The 23,085-nt window shown below is 41.1% G+C and overlaps 1 protein-coding gene across 1 annotated transcript in view; it reads left to right on the top strand.

Moving 5' to 3' along the window:
* MYOM2 (myomesin 2) overlaps positions 1-15,663 on the top strand; it is a 188,017-nt gene extending 172,354 nt beyond the window's left edge. The window contains exon 40 of the mRNA XM_034766371.1: positions 15,280-15,663. The gene's annotated coding sequence lies outside the window, so the exon portion shown is untranslated. The remainder of the gene's footprint in view (positions 1-15,279) is intronic.
* The last annotated feature ends 7,422 nt before the right edge of the window (positions 15,664-23,085 follow it).

Here is a 23,085-nt window from a genome sequence, read left to right as displayed (position 1 = left end):
TTGCATCCAGTTTTGGACCCCCACTACAGAAGGGATGTGGAAAAATTGGAGAGAGTCCAGTGGAGGGCAATGAAAATTATTAGGGGGCTGGGGCACATAACTTACAAGGAGAGGCTGAGGGAACTGGAGTTATTTAGTCTGCAGAAGAGAAGAGTGAGGGAAGATTTGAGAGCAGCCTTCAACTACCTGGGGAGGGGGGGTTCCAAAGAGGATGGAGCTCGGCTGTTCTCAGTAGTGGCAGATGACAGAACAAGAAGCAATGGTCTCAAGTTGCAGTGGGGGAGGTCTAGGTTCGATATTAGGAAACACTGTTTCACTAGGAGGGTAGTGAAGCACTGGAATGGGTTACCTAGGGAGGTGGTGGAATCTCCATCCTTAGAGGTTTTTAAGGCCCTGGCTAGGATGATTTACTTGGTGTTGGTCCTGCTTTGAGCAGGGGATTGGACTAGATGACCTCCTGAGATCTCTTCCAACCCTAATATTCTATGATTCTAATATAGAACCCTGGGTACCTCCATTGCTAACTGTTTGCCATGCTGAAAAAGGATCAATTGACTATGTGATATCTGACACATCATAATTCCACACATACTTAGAATCAAGAATAGCGGTAAAGCACAAAATAACTGTAGGTAAAGGTTGACTTTACCTTTGGTGAATGGTGAATACTACAACGCCAATAAATTACCATTTTGACTCAGAGGATACAGAAATTAAAATTCTACAAGATGCTGAGGGTTTGAAGTCTGTCACTCTGAAAACTTCTTAATTTTTCTCTCTTTTTGGACAAAAAGTATGAATTTTTGACTAAGCTGGCATGCTCAGGATGATACACTGTATGTGCATTTCATCAATAATTTCTATATCACTTGTCCAATAAGCAAACTCCCTGTTCAGTGGGAAGAAAAAAAGCACGGATCATTTTCATCAAGTATCTACAAGCTTGATAGATTGGGAGTCTACTAATCCTGCAACAATTCAGATCAAAGCATATAAGGGAAGCCATCTGACTGAAAAGGAATGAAGACTTCCTAGAAGACAATTCAGTGTTGTGCCCATAATCCCACTGTAGCTCTCTGTTGGATACGACTCTAAATAAAATGCATATAGTGGAAGAACAGACAACTATAGCTCAGAACTCATAGCTATAGTCAATTTCAATTTGCAGTCTTAAAAGGAATTTTTAACTAGCCTCATCTCATTTAAAACAATTAAAACAAAACTCAACAAAAAAACACCCCAAAAGGAAGGGACAAAAACAAATCTCTTGCTGCATTATTCAGTTAATGTTGTGGCACTTTATTTTGTACATGGGATTGATTTTTATTGCCTCATATATTCTGAGACAATGGTGATTACTGATTATCACTTAATTAGAACACAGGGAAGTTAAATGTTGATTAGCTAACACTTCATTTAAAACCCTTAATGAATTGTATTAAGACCTTTTTTTAGATTCTACTATTATTTGTAATTAGATGAGTCCCACAGATTTCTGCATACCAAAATTTGTGTAAAGAAAAAATATGATATATATTAAAATTGATGAGGGGAGAAACTCAAATTACTGTAATAAATGTGCCTGAGTTCCCTTTGAAAACCTTCTATTGTCAGATGCTAATGACACCTGATTTCAAATACTAGATACCAGCAGAAGTTAAAAAAAAAAAATCAAAGGTTGTTTTAACAGTCTATTGTATAATACCCAAATTAGGTATTTCTTTCAGCGCTCAGGAAGCTTTGAGTGACACATGCAGAATTCTTATATCCTACGTAAGAATCGATTGATCTATTAATATATCTTCAAATAGTATTTTGCTCTCCCTTGTTTGTTTAATTTGGAATAGTGGAATTTTAACTTCTCCAATGAAAAATCAATATGTTTGAAACTATAAAAACGTAAACAACTATTAATAATAAGTTTGCCGTGGGTCTGAATCTACAACCCTTATCTCTCAAAGTGATCTGTGAACAAATCAGGATGGATAATTTGTGAACAGTTTAATGAATAAAACTGGTTTGTCTGGTTCACTAATATCTGTGGGGTCCCATTATTCATTTTATGAGTATTCAGATGAAGACTGGTTAATGCTACAAATGTCTACAAAACCTCCAATGTTCAAACTCTAGTGTGTGCAATCATTTGCTTGTAAAATCAGTATAGGAAGTTCTTCCATATCCATTTCTAAACATCTTTTTCAGTTAGAAGATGAAATGGGGAGAAGGGACATTGTAGGCGCATATATCTATAAAACAAAGAATAATGACTGAGCAGCAGCAGGAGGAAGAGACAATTGAGGGTCATGTTTAGCCACCATTACCACAAGTGGTAGCAGTGAAGCCTGGTAGGATTTTAGGCTCTGGGATAGCCTTAATAATTTAAAGCCATGCTGGCATAGCTACTATTCAGACCAATTCTGAAGGCACTGGAGAATATATTCTTTTTTTTATTTTTAATTGTTCCTCCATTCTTCATCTTCTAATTATGTAACAATCATTGCATTTTCTTTCAGTTCCAGGAACTTGACCAAAAAGTTATATGTTCCTAACAACTTCTGAATTCCAACACCAATTTCCAGCTGAACTTTTCTTTCTAAATCAGGTACTACTTTTTCATCCCAGCCACTTTTTGATCAAAATTGATTCTCATAAACTTAAATTCTGCTCTCATCCGTATGGGAGCAATTTTTCACTGCACAATTTTAACATCTTTGCTTATTCTGTAGTATCAAAATTTTTGATACTACCATAAACCCCCAGTTTCTTTTGACATGATACTTTTATTATGTCTTATTTATGTATTAACACTCCTTTATTCAACATGAGATTGTAGTTAGGTAACTTTTTAAAGGGTATTGATTTTTATTTCTCTCTCCTTCTAAGTCCCACACTAAGGAAGTCTCTGGTTCTACAGGTGTAGGGATAAAAAGGATTGACAAGAAAGGGTTAGAAATATTTCTAAAAAGCAACAGAGAGTCCTGTGGTACCTTTAAGACTAACAGATGTATTGGAGCATAAGTTTTCGTGGGTGAATACCCCCTTCGTCAGATGTATTCACCCACGAAAGCTTATGCTCCAATACATCTGTTAGTCTTAAAGGTGCCACAGGACTTTCTGTTGCTTTTTACAGATCCAGATTAACACAACTACCCCTCTGATACTCAAATATTTCTAAAACATTTTTGACATAATTACCTCAAAATCTTCTATAGATGCCAGATATGGCAGTGCTGTGTGGTATAAAAAGTTATATAGTTGATTATTTAGAATCATTGCAAAGTTTACTTGGTCTTTTTTTTTGTCTTAGAGGCAGAGAAACTCTTGGCCACTTAAGCTTCAAGGACAATTGACCAAAATGTCACAGGTGGTGGCTTCATTAGAAAGACCCCCATGATGCAAATGTTATTGATTTTTCCTCATACAATAATTGGCAGTCAAGGATTGGCCATTGATGTGTGAGTTTGCGGAGGCGCTGAACTTGACACTGACCCATCAGCTTCTGTTGACAAAAGTGTGCCTCTGATTTAGTGAACAGCCAATTAATGTATTGAAATTAGTTTGTTTAAATCAAAAGCTTTTATTAGAACCAAGCTGTCAGTTTCCATCTGTAAAACAAACTGGAGAGCATCTCTGGTGAATTGGTGCACACAGCCATTACGTGTTCCCAACCTCCGCCCAGCCTGTGCTGCTTCCCGCAGCTCCCATTGGCTGGGAACGGCGAACCGCAACCAGTGGAAGCTGCAAGCAGCCATACCTGCAGACAATCAGGTAGTGTCTCGCGGCCTGCCAAGGGCTTACCCTGAAGAAGCCGTGAACCAAGTTTGGGAACCTCTGGCTTAAGACCATCAAAGAATTAGAGGCTGAAGCCTCACTTTCTCTGTCATCTGTTGAGGAATGGCATTGTTTCAGGTCATTGGTGCTGACTGCTGCCAGTTTGGTGCTGGTGCCTTAGCCCTTCAAAATGCCAACCAAGGAGCTGTCAGGAGATGTTCATTGCAGTTGGAGCTAAGAAAAAAAGCAAGACTATAATTTGAGTCAAAAGACATGTTTCAGAGGAATCCTTTGAGGATGAGGATGGATAAGGATTACTCTATATCAGACTTATCAGTCCCCATCCTCATAGGAAACCTGTAGAACACTTTTCTAAGACGAGCCTGGGATCTTAAATTCAAAAATTTGCTAGACACTACAAATCATGGTCTTAATAAGACACTAGATTTATGGCTTATCTCAACTATCTGTAATCCACCAACCCCTTTTTGTTCTATGACTAAAGGGGTATTAAAAGGCTACTTCACCTTGAATGGTTCCTTAGAATATGTGCTCATTCCTTATACACACTCTGAACTATCTGTTCAATCTTGTATTTAGCTGTAACACTCTCAATACCTTTCCCAGAATTGAAGCAGAGATCTGTGTAACTTGAAAGCTTGTCTCTCTCACCAACAGCAGATGGTCCAATATAAGTTATTACCTCAACCACCTTGTCTTTCGAATATTCTTGGAGTGACATAGCTATAACAACACTGCATAGAGACATAAGAAGTAATTCTTCCACTCTACACTGTGCTGATAAAACCTCAGCTAGAGTACTGTGTCCAGTTCTGTGTGCCACACGTGAGGCATGAGGTGGACAAACTGAAGAAAGTCCAGAGGAGAGCAAGAAACATGATTAAAGGTCTAGAAAACATGACCTTTGAGGGAAGATTGAAAAAACTGGGCTTGTTTAGTCTGGAGACGAGATGACTGAGGGGAGACATGATAGTTTTCAACTACATAAAAGGTTGTTACAAGGAGGAGGGTGAAATTATGCTGTGGGCTTAAATTGCAGCACGGGAGTTTAGGCTAGACATTAGGAATAACTTCCTAACTGTCAGGGTAGTTAAGCACTGAAATAAATTGCCTAGGGAAGTTGTAGAATCTACATCACTGGAAGCTTTTAAAAACAGGTTAGACAAACACCTGTCACAAATGGTCTAGTTATTATTTAGTCCTGCCTTGAGTACAGGGGACTGGACTAGATGACCTACCGAGGTCACTTCCAGTTATACACTTCTATGATTTGAGGGCAAATGCCCAATGGCTTCAGCTTTGGAACATCATCAAGTAATTGTTTAAGAACTATACAAAACTCTGGTGATTGACTCAGGCAGCCAGTTTAGAACAGGCTGCCAGTAGGCACAGTCTTTGCAGACTCTACTCAACCTTGCAGTGTCTGCAGCAAAAGGTGGCACTAGTTTCTCCAGTAAAAAATCAGAATGGCAGCATTTGCCAGGGTCTGCAAAATCAGTTGCATTGATGGGAAGATTACTTAAAGATGATCTTCAGTTGTCCCCTGTGGAATTAGGAAACAAGCTGGATACCTACCATTAACTCTAACCTAGCTTTTCATTCCATTACAGAGTTCTATCAGTAACACTATCTTCCTAGGGATGCCAATGCTCCTCAGCAAATGTCACAAGCTTGCTCAACACATTGAATCAAAGGCCTGACAGAAGTCTAATAAAGTACTGTGCCTGGCTTATTAAATGTAGCCATCTTCTTGAAAAGCTGTCTCAAGTTAAAGATCTGGTTGATAGTTGTAGGGATGTGGCAGTCACCCTTCCCCTTTTGGGTTGGAGGGAGGCCACACCGAGTCACTATGCCATTGGGATTGCCAGTTAGTATCTGGGGAAACTATCAAATAAGCATTAGCATCCCAGGCAGTTCAACAGGGCTAAACCCCCAATAATCAACAGGCTCCAGCCCTTAGGCAGAAACAGGGCCTCCCAGGAGTCTGTATGCTTTGGCCCTGAGCCCAAGGGAGAGCAGCCAACAGTCTATAGTACCTGGGCCCTTTAAAAAGGGACCAAGCAAACCCAGTAGTCCTTTAAGCAGGGGCACAGCAAACTCTGGAGCCAATTAGCTCTGAGTTCCGGACGCAGAGGCAGAACAAACACTCAGGAGTCAATTAGCTCTGAGCCGTTGATGCAAGGACATAGCAAAAGCCCCAGGGGTCAGGCATCTGAGCTCTCGTAGATGATCGATGAATGCAGACCTCTTGGCCTGGCAAGGGAGACTGTCACCCCAGGGTTGGGGTGGCGGGTGGTACCCAGTCCCACCCTTCTCCACTGGGCAGTGACCCAGGCACTAACAGTGGCAGAGTGGTCCGCCACTTGGTTTGCGGGGATTCAGCCACAACATGCAAACCATGCTTCAGGCAGCACTACAGCCAGACTGAAGACGGCTGTCCCTGGGCTACCTCCTCTCCTCCCTTTGGGGTGTACCTGGAACCACGGACATCTTCCGTCTCCTCCAGGTAGGTGGCCAGCGGCAGCGCTGACAGGTCTGCGGTAGATGCCGCTTCCCCAGTGGGCAGGGCATTGCTGGGCTTGTCAGCTGCTGGGAGTGAGCAAGATCCATCTGCCTGCCTTGGTGTCTCAGCCCCAACTAAGCTGGAGGCCTCATCCTTTATATTTCCTGTTCCTGTTACCCACTTCCAGTGGGAGGGGCAAGGAAGGTCTGGGTCCGCTCACTTGGGCAGAGTGGGTGGTTCCTCCCCCTCTGGCTCTGAGGGAGGCCACACTGCCTCACTACACAGTGTGACAATGAGGTCTAAAGCTGCACTGAGTATTCTGACCCTAACCATGAAGGTCATTGTTGATTCAAGATATTAATATGGAAGCAAGGTTGTTTCCTGGGCCTGACAACGGTGTAATATCTCTGTAGTAGATACATGCATCCTTATGCATTTTGAACAGAGGCAGAATAGCATCCTTCTTTCTCTGGATGATATCCAGTCATTGGGGATGATATTTGTGCACCAGATGGTCTAGATTGAAGCCTGTGCAGCTGTGGTACACAAATATTCTCAGCTCTCTTCCAGTCAGGGGTGATGTTATAAACTCCTCATGCCTTTCCAAACTTTGGCTTATGGACTGTGATCTAGATCTCTTCTTGGTTGAAAGAAGGTGGGTCTGCCGCAACTTCCCACCCCACTTTAAGACTAGGTCCTATCACCATTGTCGCTGTAAATCATCACTGATTTGCTGATGGGTAAGCTGTAAAAAGCAGCTATAAGTAGCATTGAGAAAACATCAATTTGCTTTGAGATTGCAAATATATGAGGACATTACCTTGTTTATTCACTTGGGATAAAAACTGCAGCAGATAGTTAATCTGGTTGGATGAGAAGCAGTGCTCACTGACTTGATTATCAATCCAGACAAAATTAAGTCCTGGGCTATAACCATCAAGCAGCTCCAACTCTAGATCACAACCAGCTCAATAGTAACCCGTCTGAAATGGATATGGTGCAGGGGGCAACTGTTAAATATTTGTGTTGTAGGTGGTGATATATCTATCTCATAGAACTGAAAGGTCATTGAGTCCTGCCTTCACTAGCAGGATCAAGTACTGATTTTGCCCCAGATCTCTAAGTGGCCTCTTCAAGGAGTGAACTCATAACCCTGTGTTTAGCAGGTCAGTGCTCAAACCACTGATCTATCCCTCCCCCCCTACTGCTAGAGGATGTTCAAAAGATGTGGATGCGTGTGTCGCATCAGCTGCCGCCATGTTCCAGGCCCTTCAGTAGCATCTGTGGAGCTGGTGGGACATCATGCTGTCTATGAAGCTTCAGCTCTACAGATCATGGTTATGTTAAATTGACTGTATGGCTGTGAAATGTGAGTGCTGAGGAAGGCTGATGAACAGCAGACTGACATTCTTGATTCTCATTGTTTTCATCAGCTGCTCCATAGTAAGTGACAGGACAAAATCAGAAATGAGGATATGCATAGCCAAACCCAGCAACTTCCTCCATCAGAACTGGTCTGGTTTGGGTGACTTTCATAGAATGAATGTATTATTAGGATGGAAGACCAACAAATCCCAAAAAGTGTTTATCAAGGGATGCTACTAAATGGATGGAGATCATGTGGCCACAAAAAAGTTTGGTGGCATGATCAGATGACCAGTGATAGACATAGATTGAACATCCAGCCAGATTATTTTAAGGACATAGGTAGAGATCAATCCAGATAATGCTTGATCTGCAAGAAGGCCATACGCCTTTGCAATCTGCCTTGATGATAATGATTTAGGATCATGTGTATAATTTGCTTGTTGCTTTATCACTGATGGCAATTGTGGCCATGCAAAACAAATGCAGATAAAACTCTTATAATCACAGCCCTGTCTCTTCATGCATTCTAAAAGTTTTGGGCCAGATCCTCAGCTGGTATAAATCAGTATAAATCCATTGACTTCAACAGAGTTATGCTGATTTAGGCTAGCTGAAGATCTGGCACTATTGGCACAAAGCACAGAAAGGTAAATAGCACTAAGAGGTAGCCCCCATAGGGACTAGTTGCACTAATGCTTCACTTTAACTGATTTTGCAATTGGGATACAAAGTAGGTTATTAAATTAACATACAATTATTTGCTTGCTCTTTTAAAAAAAGACAACATCTGTCTTAGAACTTGCTGGTATAGATCCTCAGGATTCAATTCAAACACTTCACAGGGCTCTGTGGTGGGGATATATTTAATCTAACTGAGGCTGGGTAGGTAAACTGATCAATACTGACCTGGTTTAAATTTAGTCCAACAGCTTGTAAAAGTAAACGAGGCAAATAGAAACATCCAAGTTTTGAGGTAATAGCATAGTCCGATTAAGGTGAGATGAATAGACCAGTCTATTGTTTAAGGGAATTATGTCCTTTATCTGGTAATGACAGTGAAAGCAAAGTATGAAGAAGCAGACAGTTAAATATGACGAGTGGCATTTCTACAGGGAGCATACATAGGATTGTTTGTTTGTTTGTTTGATTTTAAATACTTTGCAATGACAATAAACATTAAAAAAGTATTGATGTTTCCTCAGCAGATTCACTTTTAATGGCTTTTAATCTTTTGCATCAGATGGTACCTTGATCCTAACCTTCCTCTAAAGGCTTTGATAGCTATAGACTCCACATGTTTGCATTCAGAAGACTTGCATACAATCAGCAGCCTGACTTTCCTTTAGCCTACATTTGTCCTGTGGCAGGAATAATCAGGAAAATGATTTGCACCAAAGCTCATCAGCTTTCCTCATTAGTCTCTAGAAATGGCTTAAACACTGCACTTAGTGCCAGTTATAGTGGTCTCCTCTTGCAATATAGACACTAGGGATTATATCATAGTATATAAAAGGTGTACAGCCATATATGAAAACTTGTTCAATTTGCTGGATATATAGTATAATTATTTTTATAATAGTGATACTAACTTGTTTCATTGGCTGAATGGTGTTATCTGATATCCTGCTGGAGGTATTCTGGAGTAGGTTTTGCTGGAGACTCAAATTGGCCTCAGAATCCTATTAGTTTTAGTATAGTCCTTATTGAATCTGATTGGAAAATGGGAAAGCATTTAGGTGAGGGGCAAGATTAAAATATTTATGAAACTCTCCCCCCATTTCACCAGAATTCAAAATGGTAAAATAATGTTCCAATTTGAAAAATCCCAATAGCGCTAGTTGTTAGCTGTCTACCTTACCCTTCACATCTGGATTATTACTGTCCTAAACATAACAATGAAAGGCAGAGTCAAAACTCTCATTGACTTCCATAGGGTCAGGACATCATTGTATTCCAATATCAATCCCTTGAGTTATCAATTCCTAAAGTGAGTTGACCTCACCATTACTCTATCTCTTAAACATTAATCCAGCTGCTTGCATGAACAGTTTTAGTAGTTATTTTGTAAACAAATTTTCTAGAGTTTCTAAGTCTAAACAACTAGCCATTTGATTTCAAGAATACCTTAGCCCTTTTTGTGTGTGTGCAAAAAGGTTATCTTTGCATGCTTATTATATCTCTTTGTGTGCAGTAAAGCTGGTTGGGAATTTTTTGACAAACCTTTTTTTTTTCCCTCAGAAAATGCTGATTTGTCAAAACTGAAACTTTTTGCAGGAATAAATCAGTTTTAATGAAGCTTGCATCAGGAAATATTTTGCATGCTCAAGATGGAATTTCTGGTCAAAATGAGGGAGAGAGAGAGAGAAACCTCACCATGATTGCCAATTCTTTTCTTGCTATAGCCCTTTTCACATTAATTTGTGCTGATAAATGCAATCACAAATTTCTCCCTTGGAAAAATGTATTCTCAAGTGCCTTAGGAATTAGATCTGAATGGTAGTGCATCACCTATACCTGCCATATGAGTGAACATATTGACAATAAAATCAAATGATGCCTTTGCTAGTATTTGAAAACCTGCATTAAAGGCTTGCTAGTAAATAATTTATCATTCAAAATGTAGGTATCTGGGATTTTTAAAAGTCTCTTTTCTTTTACTTTCTGTTGCTTTGATTGAATCTGAGACTTAGATTTATGATATATATATTAAAATAAGCAATGGATCGGCTGAGCTCCCACTGCAAGGTACAAATTGCCAATATAATCTATCTGAAGGATACAAATCTGTAGAATCAGATAAATGTGCTGAATGTATTTTATCAAGTCTGTGTCAACCATTTTGTAACTTTCTGTCAATGAAGTTTCCATAAGAAATATATTGAAATTACTTACCTTTGTTTCGCAAAACAAATCAACTCCCTACAGACATTTTTCTATCAGAGATTTATCTAGAAGTGACAATGGGGACAGAGGATAATTTTCTATCATATCTTGCCTTCCATATTCATGTGTACCTGTGGAGAATGTTAGGGCATGTATTGCATTTATATTATTGTAGGTACGTGGGAGGTAAAATGTGGGTGGAAGAGAGAGATTGGTTTAAAACATATGGAGTCTGTGAGGACCCATTGGGTTGCTAGGAGCCACTCTGGAATGTTTGTTCCAAAGTCAGCAGGTGGGGAGGTATGCGTCTGTGGAGACTTGCCCACCAGGTATGTTTTGCTTCAGGCTGGTTGAAGTTGCCAAGAAAGCTCTCTCCTGACTCCAGAGACTGCTCCATCAGGGAAAACAGAGGCACAGGCTTCCAAGATGGTAGTGGAGAGACCAGACTGGGAGAACATTGGACTCCATGGTTTATGAAAAGGAAGCCTGAACTGGAGTATGAAATAAGTCTTTCTGTCACCCAAAAAGGACAGTGGGTACTTCCAGATGATAATACTGGAGGTCAATCCTAGGCTTTAATTGTAAATAATACATTAAAAGTTTGTTAATTCATTCTGGAGGCGAATTCTGATGAATGAGGATTTCTGTAGCTTCCTTCGAAGAATGCCTATCATATGACATCACATTTATCATATGGATAACTGTGAAAAGGTCCATGCACAAAAGGATAGTTTTCCACCTTCTCACTACGTGCAGATGTTATAAAAAACACTCTTGTTTGGTGCTGCCACTGGTCATACAGCTAAGGCGCCAGCTGATATCTCAGGTTGTGAGCCTACATAACAAAGGGGAGTACACTTCCTCATCTGATGGATCAAATATAATCTGCCTACCTTCCAGTTATTTCCCCTCCAGTTATTTTCCCACAGCCCATCGGCATTATTTCTCTACTATCCTGAATGACTTTCAGCTAGCTAATTTTCAACTAAGCCATAATGTTCTTAGCTAGGTACCTTAAAAAGATGATCAACCACACCACACTGAAAAAAACCCAGAGATATAGAATGGAGTGCCATGGCATTGCAAATCATGTCAGTATCCCCCTTAACAGCTAATTGAAAAGGCATCGGAACAGAAGACAATCTTAAAATGCCCCACAACAGGGAGACACTGAGTTTGACTAGCACTAGCTCAGTACTACCCCATGAGAAATAATGGAGCCAACACAAGTACAACTCCATCTATCCCTGCCAGTGTTCATAGCTATGTCAACAACACCTTATGTTCTCTTGTCACCCAGTTAAATTATGTGCACCATAGCATTCTCGTATTCCATTTCAATACTGCACACACAGAGAACTGAAGCATATTTGACAGGCATGATTTCCCTTTATTAAGCTCTTATGATAGCATCTCACTAAATTAGATATGAAACATAAGTTTCAAATTAATTCTGCCACTTATTAATATTTCTAGTATCTTCCCCAGAGCTGCAGTGATCAGAAATTCCATCCAGGACCTGAGGAAATTTTCACAGAACCCAGTGGAGTTCCACACAACATTTCCATTTCAACTCACTAGGATTTTCTGACAGAAAAATATTTTGTCCAATTTTTTTTGACCAGCTCTACTTCCAATCCATTGATTCTGTTCCCTCTGAATCATGGTGAATATCACCTTTGTGCTATTGCACCAATCTCTGTAACATAGTGACATATTGGTAAAAAAAGTTACCCACTGTACATCTAAACATCTCTAAGTCTTAATTTCTGACCTCACAATTCATTTTGTCATTATCTTGCTTCACGATATTAAAAAATTGAAGCTAACTTGTTCCCTTTCTTAATCATGCTGTGAATTTTCTCTCATATCCACAAATAATAGATCTTATTATAATTCATGCTGTATTTATTACTAATACACATGGTCTCAGTCAAATCCACCCCTTGTGTAAACAAATGCAACTCAGCTGACTTCAATGACATTGTACTTGCTTATCCATGTAGTTCATTTGCATGCTACGTTCATGTCCCTCCCCATTTCCCCAATGTATCATTTTCTTTAAGCGAGTCATCCAATTTGATTTTGCTTAGTATATTGATGTTTTCCAATGTTTAAAGTTTATTTTTCCCTTTCTCCTTTTAATTAGAATCCTAAATCTATCCTTGAGTATTGTTTCTGATTCCTTTGTGTTCAATTATGACCTTTATTGGTGATGATTGAACATGGCTCCATGTCTAGTTGGCAGCCAGTTTCAAGTGTGTGCCCCAGGGGTCGGACCTGGGGCCGGTTTTGTTCAATATCTTCATTAATGATCTGGAGGATGGCATGGACTGCACTCTCTGCAAGTTTGCAGATGACACTAAACTGAGAGGAGTGGTAGATACTCTGGAGGGTAGGGATAGGATACAGAGGGACCTAGACAAATTAGAGGATTGGGCCAAAAGAAACCGGATGAGGTTCAACAAGGACAAGTGCAGAGTCCTGCACTTAGGACGGAAGAATCCCATGCACTGTTACAGACTAGGGACCGAATGGCTAGGAAGCAGTTCTGCAGAAAAGGACCTAGGGGTTACAGTGGATGAGAAGCTGGATATGAGTCAACAGTGTGCCCTTGTTGCCAAGAAAGCTAAGGGCATTTTGGGCTGTATAAGTAGGGGCATTGCCAGCAGATCGAGGGACGTGATCATTCCCGTCTATTCGACATTGGTGAGGCCTCATCTGGAGTACTGTGTCCAGTTTTGGGCCACACACTACAAGAAGGATGCCGAAAAATTGGAAAGAATCCAGCGGAGGGCAACAAAAATGGTTAGGGGGCTGGAGCACATGACTTATGAGGAGAGGCTGAGGGAACTGGGATTGTTTAGTCTGCAAAAGAGAAGAATGAGGGGGGATTTGATAGCTGCTTTCAACTACCTGAAAGGGGGTTCCAAAGAGGATGGATCTAGACTGTTCACAGTAGTACCTGATGACAGAACAAGGAGTAATGGTCTCAAGTTGCAGTTGGGGAGGTTTAGGTTGGATATTAGGAAAAACTTTTTCATTAGGAGGGTGGTGAAGCACTGGAATGGGTTACCTAGGAAGGTGGTGGAATCTCCTTCCTTAGAGGTTTTTAAGGTCAGGCTTGACAAAGCCCTTGCTGGGATGATTTAATTGGGAATTAGCTGGCTAAATATTCTGAGAGCCAATGGAAATCCACATGTTCAAAAGGCTCTAAACCAAAGCCCAAGGAAGTCATCCTGACTCTTTTAATTGGCATCTGTTAAAAGGTAGCATAGGGTAGCATAAAATCCCTCTTTACCCTGTAAAGGGTTAAGAAGCTCAGATAACCTGGGGGCACCTGAACAAAAGGACCGAAGATACTTTCAAATCGGGGGGGGGGGGGGGGTTTTTGGTCTGTGTCTGTTGGAATCAGCCAGGAAACAGGGCAGGGGAAAATATATCTGAACTAAGCATCTAGTCTTGCAGAAATAGTAATAGCAGAAAAGAAATGCATTAGATTGCCTTTTGTTTTAGCTTGTGAATTTTTCCCTGTGCTAAGAGGGAGGTTTATCCCTGTTTTTGTAACTTTAAGGTTTTGCCTAGAGAGGAAATCCTCTGTGTTCTTGAGTCTTTTGTTATTCTGTAAAGTACTTACCATCCTGATTTTACAGAGATGATTCTTTTACCCTTTCTTTAATTAAAATTCTTCTTTTAAGAACCTGATTGATTTTTCATTGTTTTTAAGATCCAAGGGTTTGGGTCTGCATTCACCTGTAGCAATTGGTGAGGATATTATTCTCAAGCCTCCCCAGGAAAGGAGGTGTAGGGGTTTGGGGGGATATTTGGGGAAGGTAGGGCTCCAAGTGGCCCTCCCTGAATGTTTGTTTAAATCACTTGGTGGTGGCAGCATACTGTTCTAGGTGGAAGTTGTGCCTTGGGAAAGTTTTTAACCTAACTGGTAAAAATAAGCTTAGGGGATCTTTCATGTGGATCCCCACATCTGTACCCCAGAGTTCAGAGTGGGGAAGGAACCCTGACAGCATCTATGGTGGTTCAGACCCAAACAAGCACATCAACTCAGTGTTAGAAAAGGGAGGAGATGGTGGTGTAATGAATAGGGCCTGAAAGGATGGGGAGGGAGGGAAGTGGGACCTGGAGCTAGGATGTGGATGGTAATTGACACTGAGATGGAGGAAAGAAGGGAATGTGTCCTGGAACCAAAACAAGGAGTTAAATGGGGAGAGGTATCACCACAAAGAGGGAGGAGAGGAACAACGTGCTCTCTCTTGCAGCCAGGACATTGCGAAGCATTTGGTGAAGGTTTGGGCTTGAGTGGGAAGATGGGTAGCAGGGTTTTCCTTGCTTCAGTGAGAACAGGCAGTGGGAAATAAGGATGTTGATTGGGTCTTAGTGGCAGAGAAGGGAATGAGCCCTGCAGCCAGAATTAGCACGCGTTAGGGCCAGAGGGGCCATCTCTGCCTTGGGGTGGTTTTAGAAGTGATTTTCTGCCTACCACCCCAGTTCAGCAGTCATGTCTGTCTTCAGTGCTCCTTGTGGCCTGGTTCCTTTTAGTGTCTGAGCTGAGAAACATGAGGCCTAAGCTCTGATTACTGCTGTGTGGTGCCATGACTTGCCTTGTGATGGCTGCTTTCTAAGTTCTGCTCTACAAAACAACACTTCCACCTTCCCTGAGATGAGAAACATATTGACAGACATAATAGATGGGCCAAGATTTTCCTGTTTTCTTTCGGATTCTTCATAAATGTACCTAGCCTCAGCTTCTGGCTTTTCAGAAAGTGACCTGTGTGTATTGGAGATATCTTGGCTGACTTCTTTTGGAACATTTATAGTCATGGAGCAGAAGGTGAAGCTGACAGACCACTGCTGGAAATGGCAACCAGAAAAGCTAAGACCACAGAACATGGGTCTGAATGAATCCTGCCATGGAAAAAACCATGGGAGCGGGGAAGAGGAGAACTCCAGGAGATACGTTACATAGTGCCAGATTTAGTAAGGCATTTAGGCTCCTAAAGATGGAGAGAAGCTCTTATGTCCAGGTCCTCAAATGTACTTAGGCACCTAATTCGGATTGAAATCAAGTTAGGTACGTAAAATATCTTTGAAAATCTGGGCCCTGCGGGCTGAAAAGCATCTAAGGAGGTTAGGAAATGCAAATGATATCAACGGGAGTTAGGCACCTAACCTGCTTTGGAACATTTGTAAATTCCACTAGGTGCCTAAATACCTTTGTAAATCTGGCCCATAGGCCTAAAAGCCATCACTGCCTACAGAGCACAGATTTCTGCTCTCTGACTGTGTCCTCAATTCTGCTCGCAGGGATTCTTCCCAAATCTTTGCTACTCATGGGGCCACAGAGGAGGAATTAGCAAGATCAACCTCCTATCCATATCTCACTCTCAAAATCCCCTCCCCCTTAATTGCCTGAGGATCATTACACTGGCTGCCCTTTCTAAAAACAATTGATATCCCTGGATATTAATTAATTTTTATTGTTATCTTCTAGCAAAGTTCTAGTTTGGCTCATAATATTACTCATTTATCCGTATGCAGATAGTTCCAGATCTCATTTCTTTGCTAAGCTTGTTGCATTTGGATGTAGGCACTTTAAAAACTCTATTAACGTGGTTACTTCCTCCTTTATTAGTCTCCATAAATCCATAATTTAACCTGAAGTGCACATTTTAGCTTTATCTTATCAACCTGTTTTTACACCTTCCTTCCTCTGCTTTATTCCCTCTGTGTATTTGCCATTTCTCCTCCTGTCCTACTATAAACTCTCTCTGACAAGTCTGCCTTTTTTTTTAAAGCAAGCAAGCAGCCCTCCAATTCGAGTGTCATCATTTGTTCAGACATTGTATATTCCTTCAGTATATAGTCCCACTAATTCAAAATCACTGCCCATGACTAGATAACAGTAGCCTTCTCCTGGTCCTTGTAACACAGCATCTGGGCCAAATTTATCCCTAATTTGTACACTGCTCCCTGCTCTACTCCCTGGCACTGGCTTTTTCTCTGTCCCTTCTTTCTTTTTGGTGCAAGAACCTTCTTCCCTGCAGCTTCTTTCCTCTGGAACAGCCCTTTTTATTCCTCATCAGTTTTCCAGCTGATTTCAGATAACAACTGAAAGCATCTTTTTTTTCCCTTGCGTTTGCCTCAGTTTGTCTTTTTGGCTGTCCTTTATTAGTTCTCTCTGTTGTAACATTATCTAACTCTGTAAAGGATAGAGTTTGTATGAAAGTCACTGTACAAAATAAAGTGGTATAGTTCTTTGCATATTTTAAAAAATTGAATTGTATTTCATATTTCTACCCAACTTCTTTATAAATTCTGGTTTGTTGCTTTGGACTATCCTTCACAGGTTTTGATGGCTTGTGAGTGTACATTTCTCTGACTCCTTCCCTAGTGAGGCAGATAATATCCAACTCTTCTGATTTAAAATTTAATTTCAGATAGTCATTACATTACAATTCAGAAAGATATGTTCCTCCACAGGACTGTTTCTGTCTACCAAATTCCATATGTTAGAACAAGAGTTGGCTCCTTTCTTGATTAGCCCTTTTTAGCTAATTGATCTGTAAAAAATTAACTTTATTAAATAATCCAGTAACAAACACAGCTAAGCCTTATTCATATAAACAGCATACGGTGCCACATACTCCAGAGATAAGGATCTCAAAACTGAATATTACTTGCCCAGTAAACAGGAAGGCCTGAGAATGATAGTTTTTTAAATCAGAACCTACAGAATTAGCATAACTTTAATGTATACCAAGTGCAAGCTATATAAACAATAGAAATTCTCCTTCCTTATCAAACTTCATGTATTGCTCACGTGAGCAGCAGTGTTTATTTAAGAGTAAAAAGAAACTTGGTTCTCTTTAAAGTTAACTAGTTTAGTTCTGAACGGACTTATCCTGAGCTCCACTCTGTTATAAATATTTTTGAGTGTAAAGTAATTTACACATTAGCACAAAAATCAAAGAAACTAACTGAGCCAGTTTCTGCCAATGATACAAAGGGCCTGATTCTCTAATTCACCAAGGCCCCTTTACAGTGCTCTAGCAATTAGCCCTAGAGGATACATAACTATCAGGCTACTTCATGAGTAGGTTCAATTCTCAGTCCTGGCTCCAGCAACACAGAGCAACTGGAGGACTGCTCTAAAGGGGCAGCTGGGAATTCCTCTATTGCAGGGGAATCCTTGAGTGGTGCACTCAGAGCTACATCATTTCTCCCTTTGCTGTTTCAGGGGTGGGATCGAGCACATGGCACTTCACCAGATCCTGACTGGCATAATGGCTGGCTTTTGCAGGGGTGACTTACAGCAACCCAGGATCAGGGAAGTAGGAAGATTGCTTACAGCCAACTTCTCCCACCTTCTCCTCTCAGCTGCACGGGGTATAATTTCAGCGCACTTGAGGACTGAGCCCATGAATTTAAACCTGAGTTACAGTGGCAGAGTCTGGTTTTCTTGGAGAACACTTTAATACCCTGTCCTCAAGCCAACTGAGGCAATGCAAGCACTGCTAACCACACTTTACTATAAATACAACAGCCCAGTGCACTATGGGGAGGGGCAGCAGGAAGACTCCCCACATTCTTGCATAGCCCAGACTAGGGCCAGGCAGAACTGCAGTCTCTATGCTCAGAAGAGTGCAAAAGCCACTCGCTAGTTACTTTCTTCAGGGCATTCAGCATCCCAAAGTGGAGGGGTGGGGAAGGAAGGGTGGAGAGTAGGGAGACCCATGGTTCCATCCTTTCCACGTGCATGCCTCTGTTTGATACCTGGAGAGCTTCAGCAGACATATCTCTGGTGCTCCCTCTGCAGAGGAGTGAGGCTCCACACTGCCCCTGAAATGGCACAATCTACTCAAGAATAAAGGGTTGCTCTCATTTATACCAGTTATACAGTATCGGCGTTACTTCTGATTTACGCAGTAAGGACCAGGTTGTCTTACCTGGCTGAGCAGATAGTTAAGGAGGAGCAAGGGCCTGTGACGCTTCTCGGGATGCCCAGACCTATGGGTGATCTTGTTACTCCTCTATATAAGCAAGAGAGAGATTTGCTGGTGCTAAACTGAGTGGCAGCTCCTTCTCACCCCCTCTATTAGCCACCCCAGACAAATTTCTCTGGACTCTGCCGTCCTTACTTTGCTTGGCAGATATAGCTTGGTGGACCCCAGTTCCCGAACCCCCTTGCAGAGCATTTCCCTTCAATACCCAGCCCTTGTCATGGGATGCTTACAGAAATTACCAAGTCCACTATCTCCAAAGAGACAGTGTACATACCAGCCAGCTAGCTCAGCTGATGATACACACTTTACTTTAATATTACAGCACTGAGATGAATTTACAGTAAAACCAAGAATAAGTTTATGAATAAAGAACAGAGATTTAAGTGATACCAAGCAAAGATAATAGAAACAGAAATGGTTACAAATAAAAAAAAAAGTATAGCACACTTCTAAGGGTACGTCTATACTTACCTCCGGGTTCGGCGGTAAGCAATCGATCTTCTGGGATCGATTTATCGCGTCTTGTCTAGACGCAATAAATCGATCCCGGAAGTGCTCGCCTTCGACACCGGTACTCCTGCTCTGTGAGAGGAGTACGCGGAGTCAACGGGGGAGCCTGCCTGCTGCGTGTGGACCCGCGGTAAGTACCTTGTCGTTCGAACTAAGATAGTTCGACTTCAGCTACGTTATTCACATAGCTGAAGTTGCGTATCTTAGTTCGAACTGGGGGGTTAGTGTGGACCAGCCCTAAGAGACTAAACATGATTGAAGTTTGCTAAAGTTCTTTGGCCAAAACAGTTTCTCACCTTACTGTCCTTTTGCAGAGTTTGATGATTTTCAGTCACTCCGGGATCCAGATTTTTCATGAATCATTCCCCTCTGCCAGGAGTGTTCCTCAGTGACCCCAAAACTTTCCTTCCCTGCAGTGTACCCCCAAACAAGGTTCTTCTCTCTCGCTAGTGAGCAGACACCATGCTGTCCATGCTGTTTTTCTCATCCTTCTGTTCATTTGCATTTCCCGCTGTCTTAATATGCAAACATAGCTTGTTTTGTGTTGGCTTTTACCATGCTCAATTTACATCAAAGACCTAGGCAGACACATACATCAACATTCCTGTCTAGAAACTCCTTGGTTATCAACACTGACTGTTTTGATGGGTTTAAATATATGTTCAGCATGCATGTATAACTTTTTAATAGTTACCCATTTATACATCACACAATGATTAGGATGACAAGTATGATATAAGTTTTCCTTTGGTACCTTACACGACATTCTTTATAGCTAAATACCATGTGCTAGGTGTAGTGAGTTTGTCAGGCCTGATAGGAATTGCTGTTATATGACAGTGAACAATTGGTACTAGAATTTGAGGGGCTCTTAGGGTTACAAGCCCCAACCCCAGTGCTCAGACTACCTGAATATCGGTCTGATGTAGAGGGCAGCTCCAGTTCTTTGTGAACACCCCACTGTGAGCCAGTGGGTAGGGAGGGAATGGGGAAGTAAAGGAAAGGGAAAGGAATGGGCAGAACTTTGGCTTCTGCCCCCCATTTACTGAGCAGATTAGCTCTACCAATAGAGGCCAACAGAAGGATTCTAAGATAGCAGCTTGGTAATTAAAATTCAAATTATTTTCCACCTGCCTTCACCCCAACATGAATGGGTGAGTTGGGCATGCCATTGCCATCTCTCAGCATGGTGGATTTAGCTGTGGAATGTTTAGATTTTTGAATTAACTGAAGTATGGTATAAAAGAAGAAGTTCCCAGTGGTTTCTATAACAGTGGCTTCATTAAGATGGAACCTGCTACTAGGAAGCTTGCGAAGTTTTCACTGACTACAGCTTTCCTGGAGATCACATGGGATGCATGCTCAGAAGAGGATAACAAGATTATAGTGATGAAGATGAAACATAAATAAATTGATTAATTTGTTATTTTTTTAATTGGTCAAAATATTTATTTTGCAGAAGATTAGTATTTTAACCATACTGTGTCTTTGTTACAATGTAGCCAAATTCTAATGCCTTTTCAGTTATCTACATCATATGGCAAAATGTTCTACTATTGTGGGTGTAGGGGAGGAGCAGAGCTATTCCAGTTAAATTGAATGACTTCAGATAGGAACTGTTAGGCATAATATTAATTGAGCATCTTTAAGCAAGGTGTCTAAGTACATGAGATGACCGATTGACTTCAATGAGTCTACTCATGTGCTTAAAGTTAGTCACATACTTAAGCACCCAATCCTTCAAATTCTTACTGAAATCAATGGGAGTGTTGACATAAATAATCATTTGCAGGATTTAGGTCTTAATATTTTAATAGTAATCTTTCTACAATAATCCGTAGGTCCTCCTTGAATGGCAAACCATTAATGCAATTTTACTCCTGTGATTATCTCAAGAAATTTTTTATAAATTCATCCTAAACTGTTTGCAATTGAAATGTATCTGTGGTGTGATTAATAGTTTTGCATGGTAATTTGGTCACATTTTGTTGCTTGATGAAAATGATGATTTAATTATGATAACTTGATGAGGCAAGCTCTTTAAAACACTTCCATTTTTTTAAAAACTCTTGATTAAGGACCAAGGTCATAGTTAACATACAAGGTTATAATACCAGTAAAAGTATAATCTGGCTGCTTGGTTGGAAAATTGAAATCTCTCCAAATTCTGATCGGTTACAAAAATGGTGAAACCTTCATATTTTTTTCCAAAGTGATTTTTCTGAACTGGCTTTTAAATCATGGAGTATTTCAATCCTCTTCAGAACCCTCTTAGCTCATCAAAAATGGACCACTTTTGATCAAACAGAATCACTTTTGTATCCCCTACCATTTTCTGAAAACATTCTGTCTCTGTGCCTCCAACCAATAGTCTCAGGACTCAGTTCTGCTCTCTTAGTCAGGAAAAACTCCTATTAAAGTCAAGGTCCCATGGCATTATTTATCTCCCTTGCAGCTTTTTGCTTCACCATGGAAAGTGTGCACTGTGGGTGTGAGGTGGTGATAGTTTTTCCCAGCAGACATTCTGAAGATCTGGGTTGAACTGAAAGAATAAAGATTTGTCATTGTCTATTCAGAAAGTGAGAACACAGCTACTGTTGTTGCATTTTCAAGATGACATAGGGAAAAATAAAGACCAGTGACATACCCTTCTGGTGAGTATTTCACAAATTGACAAAGGGAGTTGACTGGCTGAGAGGGAACCTGAACTTTGAAAGACAACTAGGTGGTGTTCAGGCTAGATGTGTCTGCATAGGGAGAACCGGATGCAGAAGTGAGTAGCTGGAAACCAGCATGTAGGTAATCATCTTTCTTGCAGGTTTGAACTACAGCACATGCATACTCAATACCATATTCAGAATTCTTCACCAAGCATTGCTGTCCACTAATCTCCCTGCTGCTGAGTTCCTCCTCTCCAATCATAACCTGACCTTTTTCAACACTACCCATCAGCCATCACCCTCTTGCCCTCTTATTTGGCCTTTTGGTGACTTCCAGCTAACCAACACTGATGTCGTCTCATCTGCTTTCAGCTCTCTCCTCAGTGCCCTCTCTTCCCTTTCTCCCATTGATATAATTGCTGATTCTTGCCATGCTTTGCTCTCCTCCATCCTTGACTCTTTTGTCCCTATCCCGCACTTCAGTGTCCATCCTACCAGTCCCCAGCCCTGGCTCATCCCCAATACGCATCTCCTCTGCTTCTGCTTTCTCGTGCTGTGGAACATCTCCGGCAGAAATCCCATGAACAAGCTGACTTCCTCCACTACATTTTTTTCTTTCCTCCAGTTACATCTTCCTGACCCAAGAATTCTACTTCTCCAACTTAACTGAATAACACACTACAAACGCAAGCAACTTTTTCACCACCTTTGACTCACACTTCAAACCCTTCCCTCCTGCTTTCATTTCTCTCTACAGACCAGGTGTCGCCAATTTCTTCCAAGAGACAATTTACCCATTATGACATGACTTTCCTCCTTCCCTGGGCTCACTTTCCCTTCCACTACTACAACTCTTCCTTTCTTCTCTCTTGTCACAGACATAGAAAGTTCTCATCTGTTCTCTTTGCCTAACTCCTGGTTCACAACTGGGGTTCCTAGATGCTATGGTAATACACATAATACATACAGATAGTGACAATTCAGAAACAGGTTTGTAGGAATATAGTAGGTGTAAATGATGAAGAGAAATTGGGCTCTGATTCAGCAAAATATTTACACATATACTTAAGTTTAAGCAAGTGCTAAACAGGACTGGATAACGTGTTTAAGTGATTTGCTGAATCTGGGTCTTAAAGAAGAGGCAGAGTACCTGGGAGCTTTATCCCAGGCATGACAAAGAGGGATCAGTTGTGAGGACAAGGGATGAGATTTGGATAGAGAAGGAAACATTCAAAGGTCACCCCAGAGATACTCTGAGAGGGACTGCGAGCAGCTGGAAATAGATGAGAGTCAGAGGTTTGAGTTGAGAGGTCAGGAGAGTCAGCCGAAAGAGTAGTAATGATTTTTCAAT

Source organism: Trachemys scripta, chromosome 3 (assembly GCF_013100865.1).
Source record: "Trachemys scripta elegans isolate TJP31775 chromosome 3, CAS_Tse_1.0, whole genome shotgun sequence".
Taxonomy (NCBI): domain Eukaryota; kingdom Metazoa; phylum Chordata; order Testudines; family Emydidae; genus Trachemys; species Trachemys scripta.
The sequence above is the reverse complement of the archived record's forward strand: the minus strand, read 5'-3'. Positions and strand labels throughout refer to the sequence as shown.